Source organism: Bombina bombina, chromosome 1 (genome assembly GCF_027579735.1).
Source record: "Bombina bombina isolate aBomBom1 chromosome 1, aBomBom1.pri, whole genome shotgun sequence".
Taxonomy (NCBI): domain Eukaryota; kingdom Metazoa; phylum Chordata; class Amphibia; order Anura; family Bombinatoridae; genus Bombina; species Bombina bombina.
In genome coordinates, this window is record NC_069499.1 from 580,251,079 (window position 1) to 580,260,979 (window position 9,901).

Genomic DNA, 9,901 nt, shown 5'->3' on the forward strand with positions numbered 1-9,901 from the left:
ATGAGACAGGCATTGCTATTATCAGGAAGACAGTCATGGTGAACAACAGATACATGGCACTACAGTGTGACTTTATTGAGAAATTATTATGTTTAATACTATACTGGAACTATTTCCTCTTTCAGGAAGACTGGTTCATCCAAGTCAAAGGTACAGCCATGGGGTCCAATGTCGCCCCATCCTACGCCAACCTCTACATGAATGAATTCGAAGAAAGAAAAGTTTATTAAAATCATCTTTTCAAAGAATATGGAGCGGTTTGGCTTCGCTATATAGATGATGTGTTTGGCGTATGGTGGGGCGACATTGGATCCCTTGAGAAATTTGTTTCTGAACTCAATTCAGAGGTAAGGGATTTGTATTTTACTGTCACACATAGTGAAGAATCGGTTACATTTCTGGACACTATAGTGATTAAGGGTGACAACTGCCTAAAATTTGACATATTTGTAAAAGAAACAGACAGGAATACTATGCTGAGGTTTGATAGCTTTCATCCTCAAAAACTTTTGGAGTCACTCCCTAAGAGTCAGCTTCTATGTGTGCAAAGGATTGTGAGTGAGGAGACAGATAGAAATCTCAGATTGCGGCAGATGCAGGACAAATTTATTGAAAGTGGGTATCCTATACACCTCATTAATAAGAAATTAAAAGAAATTCAGAATCCAAATAGGGCCTCAGCTTGTCAGAAAAATAAGAATAACAGAATGGCTTTTGTTTCTCAATATAGCTCTTACAGTGACAAAATTGGTAAAATAATCAGGAAGAACTGGTATGTCTTAAAAATCTGTAACCCCCATATCAAATCATTACAGGACCCTCCTTTAATGGCCTATAGACGTGTGAAGAACATAAGAGACCATCTGGTCAGAACTGATATAGGTCCCACTTGGGGTCTTAGACAGACTTTATTGGGCAGCAAAAGACAAGGTACATATCCGTGCTTAGGATGTATGAGCTGTAGCTCTGTGATAAAAGGTCCTCATTTATTTCACCCACATAGTGGGAAAAAATATGACATACGGGGTTTCCATACCTGTGAAACCAGATTTGTAATATACTTAATTAAATGTCCATGCTCCCTTGTATATTTGGGGGAGACCACCCAAAAAATAATAGACCGGATTAGCCAAAATAGGAGTAATATTAGAAATAAAAATGTGAAAGCTCCTTTATCTAAGCATTTTATTTACAAAAAACATAATATTAGTCAACTTCGTTGGCAAATTATAGAGCATGTACAAGCCCAGAGAAATGGTTCTGATAGAGAAACATTGCTAAAGCAAAGAGAGATGTGGTGGATCTTCAAAATGGAGACCATGACACCTAAGGGGTTAAACCGAGATTTTGATCTCTCTTGCTTTAACTAATGAGTATCCATCTATGTATTTCTTTATTTCTGTATTTCTTTATTTTGTCAGGTGTCCCTAGGTGTATTCATCTCTTTCTGATTTAATATATCATAAAACATAGGTTTGGTATATTATAGAGAACAAATACATTTATTAAATTGTCAACTATTTAATTTACTTATGTTTTGCCTATTACACTGGTAATATCATTCACATTGACTCAGGTAATTGTTAATGTATGACCGTAAATTAATTAATATTTTTGTTTATAATGTACAGTGTACAGTAGATCCACATGTAACTTTCAATTTTGCCTATAATACTATGTTTTTATTTTTTGATACAATTAAGCAGCATGTAATTTTTATGAATGTCCAGTAGATGGCGCTATACACATAGTGTTTCACAGAATTGGCGCCAATACCTAAAGGGTTTAAATATTGCACTGCATAATGTTTGTATCATTGCATGATTAAGGGGGGTTACCCCGAAACGTCGCAATTTTATGGTCTATAATAAATTTATACTTTGTTTCTTAGTGCTGGCATCCTCTTTGAATATTTTTCACGGTCTTTTGGGGTATAGCAGTTGAACCCCTATGCCTTTGCACTAACAGTGGTGCTGTCTCATATACATTGATTATAATACTTATTATAGTGTCGGCGATGTCGGGAGCGGCAGATTCGGGGTTAATAATTTTATTTTAGTGTTTGCGATGCGGGAGGGCCTCAGTTTATGGGTTAATAGGTAGTTTATGGGTGTAAGTGTACTTTTTAGCACTTTAGTTATGAGTTTTATGCTACAGCTTTGTAGCGCAAAACCCATAACTACTGACTTTCAGTTTACAGTACTGATCTTGACGGTATGGGCTGTACCACTCACTTTTTGGACAGGCAAACTCGTAATACCGGCGCTGTGGAAGTCCCTTTGCAAAAGGACTTTTTAAAAGCTGCAGTAGTTACGTTGCGTTACGGTCAAAAAAGTGTGCGGAACAGCTATACCTGCAAAACCCGTAATACCAGCGGTAGTGAAAAAGAGCCATAACGCTGCTTTTTCACCCATAACACAAAACTCGTAATCTAGCCGTTAGATAGCTATATTATGTTATGTATTTATTTCATTTTTATCTCTATATTTACTAGGGCACCAAGTTTAGAGCAATACTTCGCACCAAGTTTAGAGCAATACTTCACACCAAGTGTGGAGCAATACTTTGTACCAAGTTTGGAGCAATACTTCGCACCAAATTTGGAGCCATCTTGCAAACTATTGCAATTACGCAGTAGGATAAACACACGAACTTAGCCCTGTGGGAATTACAGAATGCAAGTCTGGGGCTGCCGCATATTAACCCACCCCCCATTGCTGGATTACGGAATCCTGTAATAGTATAATTATTTGTATTTTCTATTTGAGTGAGTAAAATATATACAGGAGGAGGCACTTGACTCCATTACGCAACACCAAGCTTAACCGCATCTACCATTCTCTACACTCTAACCAGTATATACCATGGAAGGGCAGGCGTTAGAGAAAGTAGTGCTACAGGTATTTGAAGACCATTTTCAGAAACTTCATAAATTAATTGCAGAATGTTTCTCCATAAACCGACCACCTAATCAAAAGGATACAGCACAGAACTTCACTCCACCAGCAGCAGATAAGTTGTGCCCTTTTTTTGTGTTTAGAGGCATTTCTTCTTCGGTCATCCCAATCTAGGGATGAATTGTCCTAACAAAATTCAATTATTTATGCCTATACACAACCATTGGGGTTAGTCTAGAGATATTTCCTTTACAAGACCCCCCTGTGGAAATTTACTATTTTAAAGCCATAATCCATTTTTGTTTATATAAGTTGTGCAACAAGTTGGCCCAACCTGCTCTTACCTTTGTGATTCTTCAGTTTAAAGGATGGCTTGTAAACCGTAAAGAATGTCTGACCCCATTGACATCACAACAATGACTCTTGCCCTTAAGACTGGTAGATCCGTGGTCCTATATATCTGCATACTCATACTTCACCACAAAAGACAGATATGGCATTAGCCGGAGACAGTGTCCTGCATGACCAATTATTTCATCAGAATGAAACAAGGCCGGTATCGGCTGATCCCCTGTGAACATTACCGCAAGATCTGACATAAGTTTAATATTGCAGGATCATTTGCAGCTTATACGTTCTGGAAACTATTTCCAGTCATATCTTGACTTACTCAGCTGCCATTATTTTTCTGCTGTTTTCTTTCACTTTTTAGGCACAATACAGTCTTCATATAACCTACCTTACCCTAATGATGGTGAATAAACCGTATCTTTAAGGAACTCGAGTACTCTATGTAGATATGTATATATCATGGCCAGTTGATTTATAGCCATGTATCCCGATGCTGCCATTATTAGATTCCTTTTGCGTTAGTTTTATCTACTACAATGAGATGGTGTACAGGTATACTTAGCCACTGGTGGTGGTCAATCCCTGTCCACTTATTACCCTCATGTTTCCAATGTTTTGTTCTCATTGACTTTCATGTTTTAACGTATGTACATAGTTAGTGCCAGTCACTCCGGGGATATATGGGAGATATGTACTTCATAATGAATGATGAAGAGGTGTTTTGTTTGGTTTATATTGCAGATTTGCTGGATCATACTTGTTATGAACATTTCTTAGACTACCTAGATTTTCATTGTGTTAGGCAATCAAGGTTACAAACACAATTTTTTGGGTCTGATATGTTACAACACTTAAGCTTGCTGTCTGCGGCCTGGATAGCAAGTTATAACCTTGTTGGGACCTGTATTCAGTAAACATGTTATATGACTCCTGAATAGTATTTACTTTCTAGATGCCCTACAATTTGCACCTAATGCCAGCTTAATATAATGTACTACCATATATCTAACTCTAAGTGGAACTATAACTACAGAGGCTCCCTTACATTTTTAAAAGCCTTTAAATGGGTCTACATTTAATTACACCCACTCCATACAGATGTTCCAGCATAGTAATTAAAATTAATTAAGTGTTTTGTTGACTTTGTTATACTGTACTCTCCTAGTGTTCTGTACTTGGTAAACATGTTATCTGATCCCCGAATAGTATCTACTTGCTAGATGCCCTACAGTTCACACCTAATACCAGCTTAATATAATGCACTACCATATATATAATCCTAAAAGGAAATATAACTACAGAGGCTCCCTTATTTTTTTAAAAACCTTTAAATGGGTCTACATGTTATTGCACCCACTGCATACAGATGTGCCAGCATAGTCATTAAAATTAATTAAGTGTCTTGTTGACTTTGTTATACTTTACTCACATTGAGCTCGCCGTTAAAAATGGAGCTGTAAGCTACCGAAGCGGCCGACAGCTAAACATAATTTACGGATCCATTTTAGTACCAGGTTTCCATTGAAATAATTTCCGCTTTGCGTGCAGTCGCTCTTTTCGTGTAGGTGTAAGTTAGCGTTGTGTTAACGCTTCCACCTGATGCGAGATTTCTAAAACATTAATAGGTTACTATGGTAACCTGACCTTACACCACACTGATCGCATATACGGCCACCGCATACAAGTGCGGCGCGTATATTTTACCCGTCTCTCGCTGTTAAAATAAAATCAAACACCTAATGCATGCGCAATATCTACCTCTCAACCGCAATAACTAATGCATTATCCCCATATCGTAAAGTATCTATCAAAGTTGTTAACCCCTAAATCGCCATCCCCCACAACACAATCTAGCTATTTAAACTATTAACCCCTAATCCACTATTCACACACATCGCAATAAACCTAATTAAACTATTAACCCCTAATCCGCCATTAACCCACATTGCAATTAACCTAATAAATCTATTAACTCCGGTGGGTGGGGGGTTTTACTGTTAGAGTTGGGACTTTGTCATTTTTAAGGTAAAAGAGCTGTTTAACTTATGGCAATGCCCTACAAAAGGCCCTTTTAAAGGCTATTGATAATTTAGTTTAGATTAGGGGGTGTTTTTTTATTTTCATAGGGATTAGGTTTAATTTTTTTATTTTGGATAATTTGGTTTATTTTTTTCTGTAATTTTAGTCTTTTTTATTTTTTATTAATTAAATTTAATTTTAAATTTATTTAAATTTAATTTTAGATTTAATTATTGTAATTTAATCTTGTTTTTTTTTAAATTAATGTTAGGATTTTTATTTTAATTTTAATTTAGGATTTTTTAAATTAATGCAATTGGTTTAATTTAGGGGATGTTAGGTTAGGGGGCTTAGTGATTAGCTATCTGCGTTGTGGGGCTTGGCGGATTAGAGGTTAATAGTTTTAATAGTTTGCGTTGTGGGGGCATGAGGGGTTAGGGGTTAATAGTTTTAATAGCTATTTTGCATTGTGGGGGCATGACGGATTAGGGGTTAATAGTTTTAATAGATAGTTTGCATTGTGGGGGCATGGCGGATTAGGGGTTAATAGTTTTATTAGCTAGATTGCATTGTGGTGGCATGGCGGATAAGGGGTTAATAATTTTAATAGCTAGTTTGCATTGTGGGGCATGGTAGTTTAGAGGTTAATACATTTATTTTAAGTTGGGATGTGGGGGGATGGCGGATAGAGGGGTTTTGACGTGTCGGGTTAGATTTTAATGGGAAAAAGGTCTCAAAAGCACCTTTTTCTTGTTTTATACCTAGTTGAGCTGGGTGTAATTTTTACTACTGTATCTGCAGCCTCCGACAGTGTATTAACAGTTTGCACGGGCATTGGAAACCAGGTATAATTTATAGATTAGCGGCTTCAGATACTTTCTATGGGACACGATAATGTTTCAGCAGCCGGAGTCCGGTTGCCGAAATTGAGTTATAATGGGCCATTGGAAGCAATCGGTGAAAGAAATTGCTTCTGCCAGCTTATTTAAGAATTTGCGAGCACACCCAAACCTAATTACAGTTCAATGGAAACAAGCTCCTAGTGTACTTCAATACCCAGCAGCTGCAGTCTGTTAATACTAATCAAGAAGGAGTCCCTACTCTGCTATATTAATTTATATATAAGGAGAGGAGATTTAGAGCCATGTTAGCCCGCACAGCACCACTGGTGTGTTTAAGATCACCAAGATTTAATAAGGCACAAATAGGTACAACTTCTTTCATCAAATGCAATTCTGTGAGAACATGGACAGATCCACATGATAACTTTATGGTTGAAGTTGAGGGATACAACAAACATTCTTTATAAAAAATGTTTTACTGATTTACCAGTTGCTATACCTGAAACATTGATTTCACATTTTACCACACCAATCCCAGCAGAAAAATCATCAGACTGTCATCTGAATTTATTGAAAGAACTAAACACAGTACCAGATCAAGAATAATTTTTAAACAACTTAAATTTATCAACAGCTCTATCACTCCTTAACTAAACATTAACAAGTGTTAACACGGATATCTATAATTAAGAATATATCACACAAACTGAATCGCCAGATAATGATGACACGTCTGAAACAAGCCCTGTTACTGACAGCAGTTTAGTAATTGAAAGAAAATATATTATTTTTTTAACAATGTTCAAATAGCTTATTTATGTATTTGAAATGTAAACATACGACTCCATATATGCCTCCATTTTGTTATCTGGGAATCATTTTAGCAAAATACAAGATTTTTGTACTCTATTTTGCATACCATTTATATCATAATCTGCATATACAGTGTATAAAGAAATATAGTTTTAGGGCAATCTGCATAGCTTAGAAAGAAGAGAAAAAAAACTAGCTGAAAGCCTGAGATCGCAGCCGCTGTGCCTGTTCGATGATGGCCAGCGTGATAAACCAGGATTTTTGGCTAAGTACTGTACATATACCATAATGGATGATCATACCCAAAAAATCCATAGATTTCCATACAACACAAGTAACAGAAAGCACCTTTTCAGTGACAATGGAGAAAAAAAGGTTTCCTGACAATGTTTGAACAACATCATCAATGATAGACTCAGAATAATTTACATTATTACAGAGCGTAATGTGGCTATAAGATAAATTATGAGAGCGGAATATAGCTCAATACAAAAGCAATTTAATTTTTGGCATTACACTTAAATTTTGACTAAAAAACTAATTTCAGTAGATAAAAGGAAACCAAATAAGGATTTACTACCATGGCTACCAGCAATAATCAAATATTTTTGGTTTTGTACAACATATAGCAAAGGTAATGCTATGCTCTAACAGGAAATGTAGACATTGATCCTGTATCAGATGGCAAACTGCCATGCATGGGACGTGGGCAAATATATCAATGGATGTCTACACTCTCTTATGACAGAGGAAGAAGTAGCATCTGGATCAAATACACATTCATACCTGTGTATGTTTATCACAAACAATCAGATTATAAAAGGACCTACAACATTTTAAATAATTTTGTCACACAGGAACTCTGCAAGTATTTCATATCAAAGTATTAAAATACAGGCCCCAAAGAGTTCATTTTCATTCTGATGCTATGGAGGCAAGGAAAAAGTTGGCAATTCTTTCTCAAAATGCTAATGCAGAAAGACCTCTTGTAAAAGTTGTACAATGTAGTGATGTTGTGGATGAATATATTGGTGCCAGAAACAGGCCTTACTTCTTCTTAATTAAAAAAAAGATACATTAAAAAGGATTGGAAGGTTAAACATGTGTATGATTCATCAACAGATGATCATGTCTTACCAATATTAGACCTGGTGGTACAGTTGATTCAATGGATAGTGAGTTACCAATTGGCATTCATGTTCAGAAACTCTACCAAAAAACATTGCCCCCTGAGATGGTAAAATTACATTGTTCAAGATTCAAGGCATCAAGCCAATATATGTGTACAAGCACTCCACCCACTGAGATGAATACCAAGTTTAACAAACTATGGGCTAGATTAGGAGTTTTGCGTTATGAGGGGTGCGGTGTTAACAAGCAGTTTTTTCTCATCGCTCAATTCCCTACAGTGCTGGTATTACAGGTTTTTAAAAACCCGGCGTTAACAAGCAAGAAGTGAGCGTAGAGCAAAATTGAGCTCCATACCGCAATACCAGCGCTGCTGAAAGCTGCGGTGAGCTGGTTTTAGGTGCTTGTGCACGATTTCCCCATAGACATCAATGGGGACAGCCGGCTGAGAAAAAGTCTAACACCTGCAATAAAGCAGCGTAAAGCTCAGTAACGCAGCCCCATTGATTCCTATAGGGAAACAAAATTTATGTTTACACCTAACACCCTAACATGAACCCAGAGTCTAAACACCCCTAATCTTACACTTATTAACCACTAATCTAACGCCCCCGACATCGCTGACACCTACATTATATTTATTAACCCCTAATCTGCCGCTCCAGACATTGCCGCCGCTATAATAAACATATTAACCCCTAAACCGACGCACTCCCGCATCACAAACACTAGTTAAATATTATTAACCTCTAATCTAACGCCCCTAACATCGCCACCACCTACCTACATTTATCAGCCCCTAATCTGCCGCCCCCAATGTCGCTGCAACTAAACTAAATTTATTAACCCCTAAACCTAAATCTAACCCTAACACCCCCTAACTTAAATATAATTAAAATAAATCTAAATAAAAATTACTATCATTACCTAATTTATTTCTATTTTAAACTAAATACTTACCTGTAAAATAAACCCTAAGCTAGCTACAATATAACTAATAGTTACATTGTAGCTAGCTTAGGGTTTACTTTTATTTCACAGGCAAGTTTGTATTTATTTTAACTAGGTAGACTAGTTAGTAAATAGTAATTAACTATTTACTAACTACCTAGCTAAAATAAATACAAATGTAGCTGTAAAATAAAACCTAACCTGCCTTACAATAAAACCTAACCTTACACTACAATTAAATCAATTACCTAAATTAAATATAATTACCTAAATTAAATACAATTAACTAAATTACAAAAAAAACCACTACATTACACAAACTAAAAAAAGAAATTATCAGATATTTAAACAAATTACACCTAATCTAATAGCCCTATAAAAATAAAAAAAGCCCCCCCAAAATAAAATAAACCCTAGCCTAAACTAAACTACCAATAGCCCTTAAAAGGGCCTTTTGTGGGGCATTGCCCCAAAGAAATCAGCTCTTTTACCTGTAAAAAAAAATACAAACAACCCCCCAACAGTAAAACCCACCACCCACACAACCAACACCTCAAATAAAATCCTAACTAAAAAACCTAAGGTCCCTATTGCCCTGAAAAAGCATTTGGATGGGCATTGCTCTTAAAAGGGCATTTAGCTCTTTTTCAGCCCAAAAGCCCTAATATAAAAATAAAACCCACCCAAAAAACCCTTAAAAAACCTAACACTAACCCCCGAAGATTCACTTACAGTTTTGAAGACCAGACATCCATCCTCAATGAAGCCAGTAGAAGTCTTCATCCAAGTGGCAAGAAGTCCTCAATGAAGCCGGGAGAAGTCCTCATCCAAGCTGGCAGAAGTAATCCTCCAGACGGGCAGAAGTCTTCATCCAAACGGCATCTTCTATCTTCATCCATC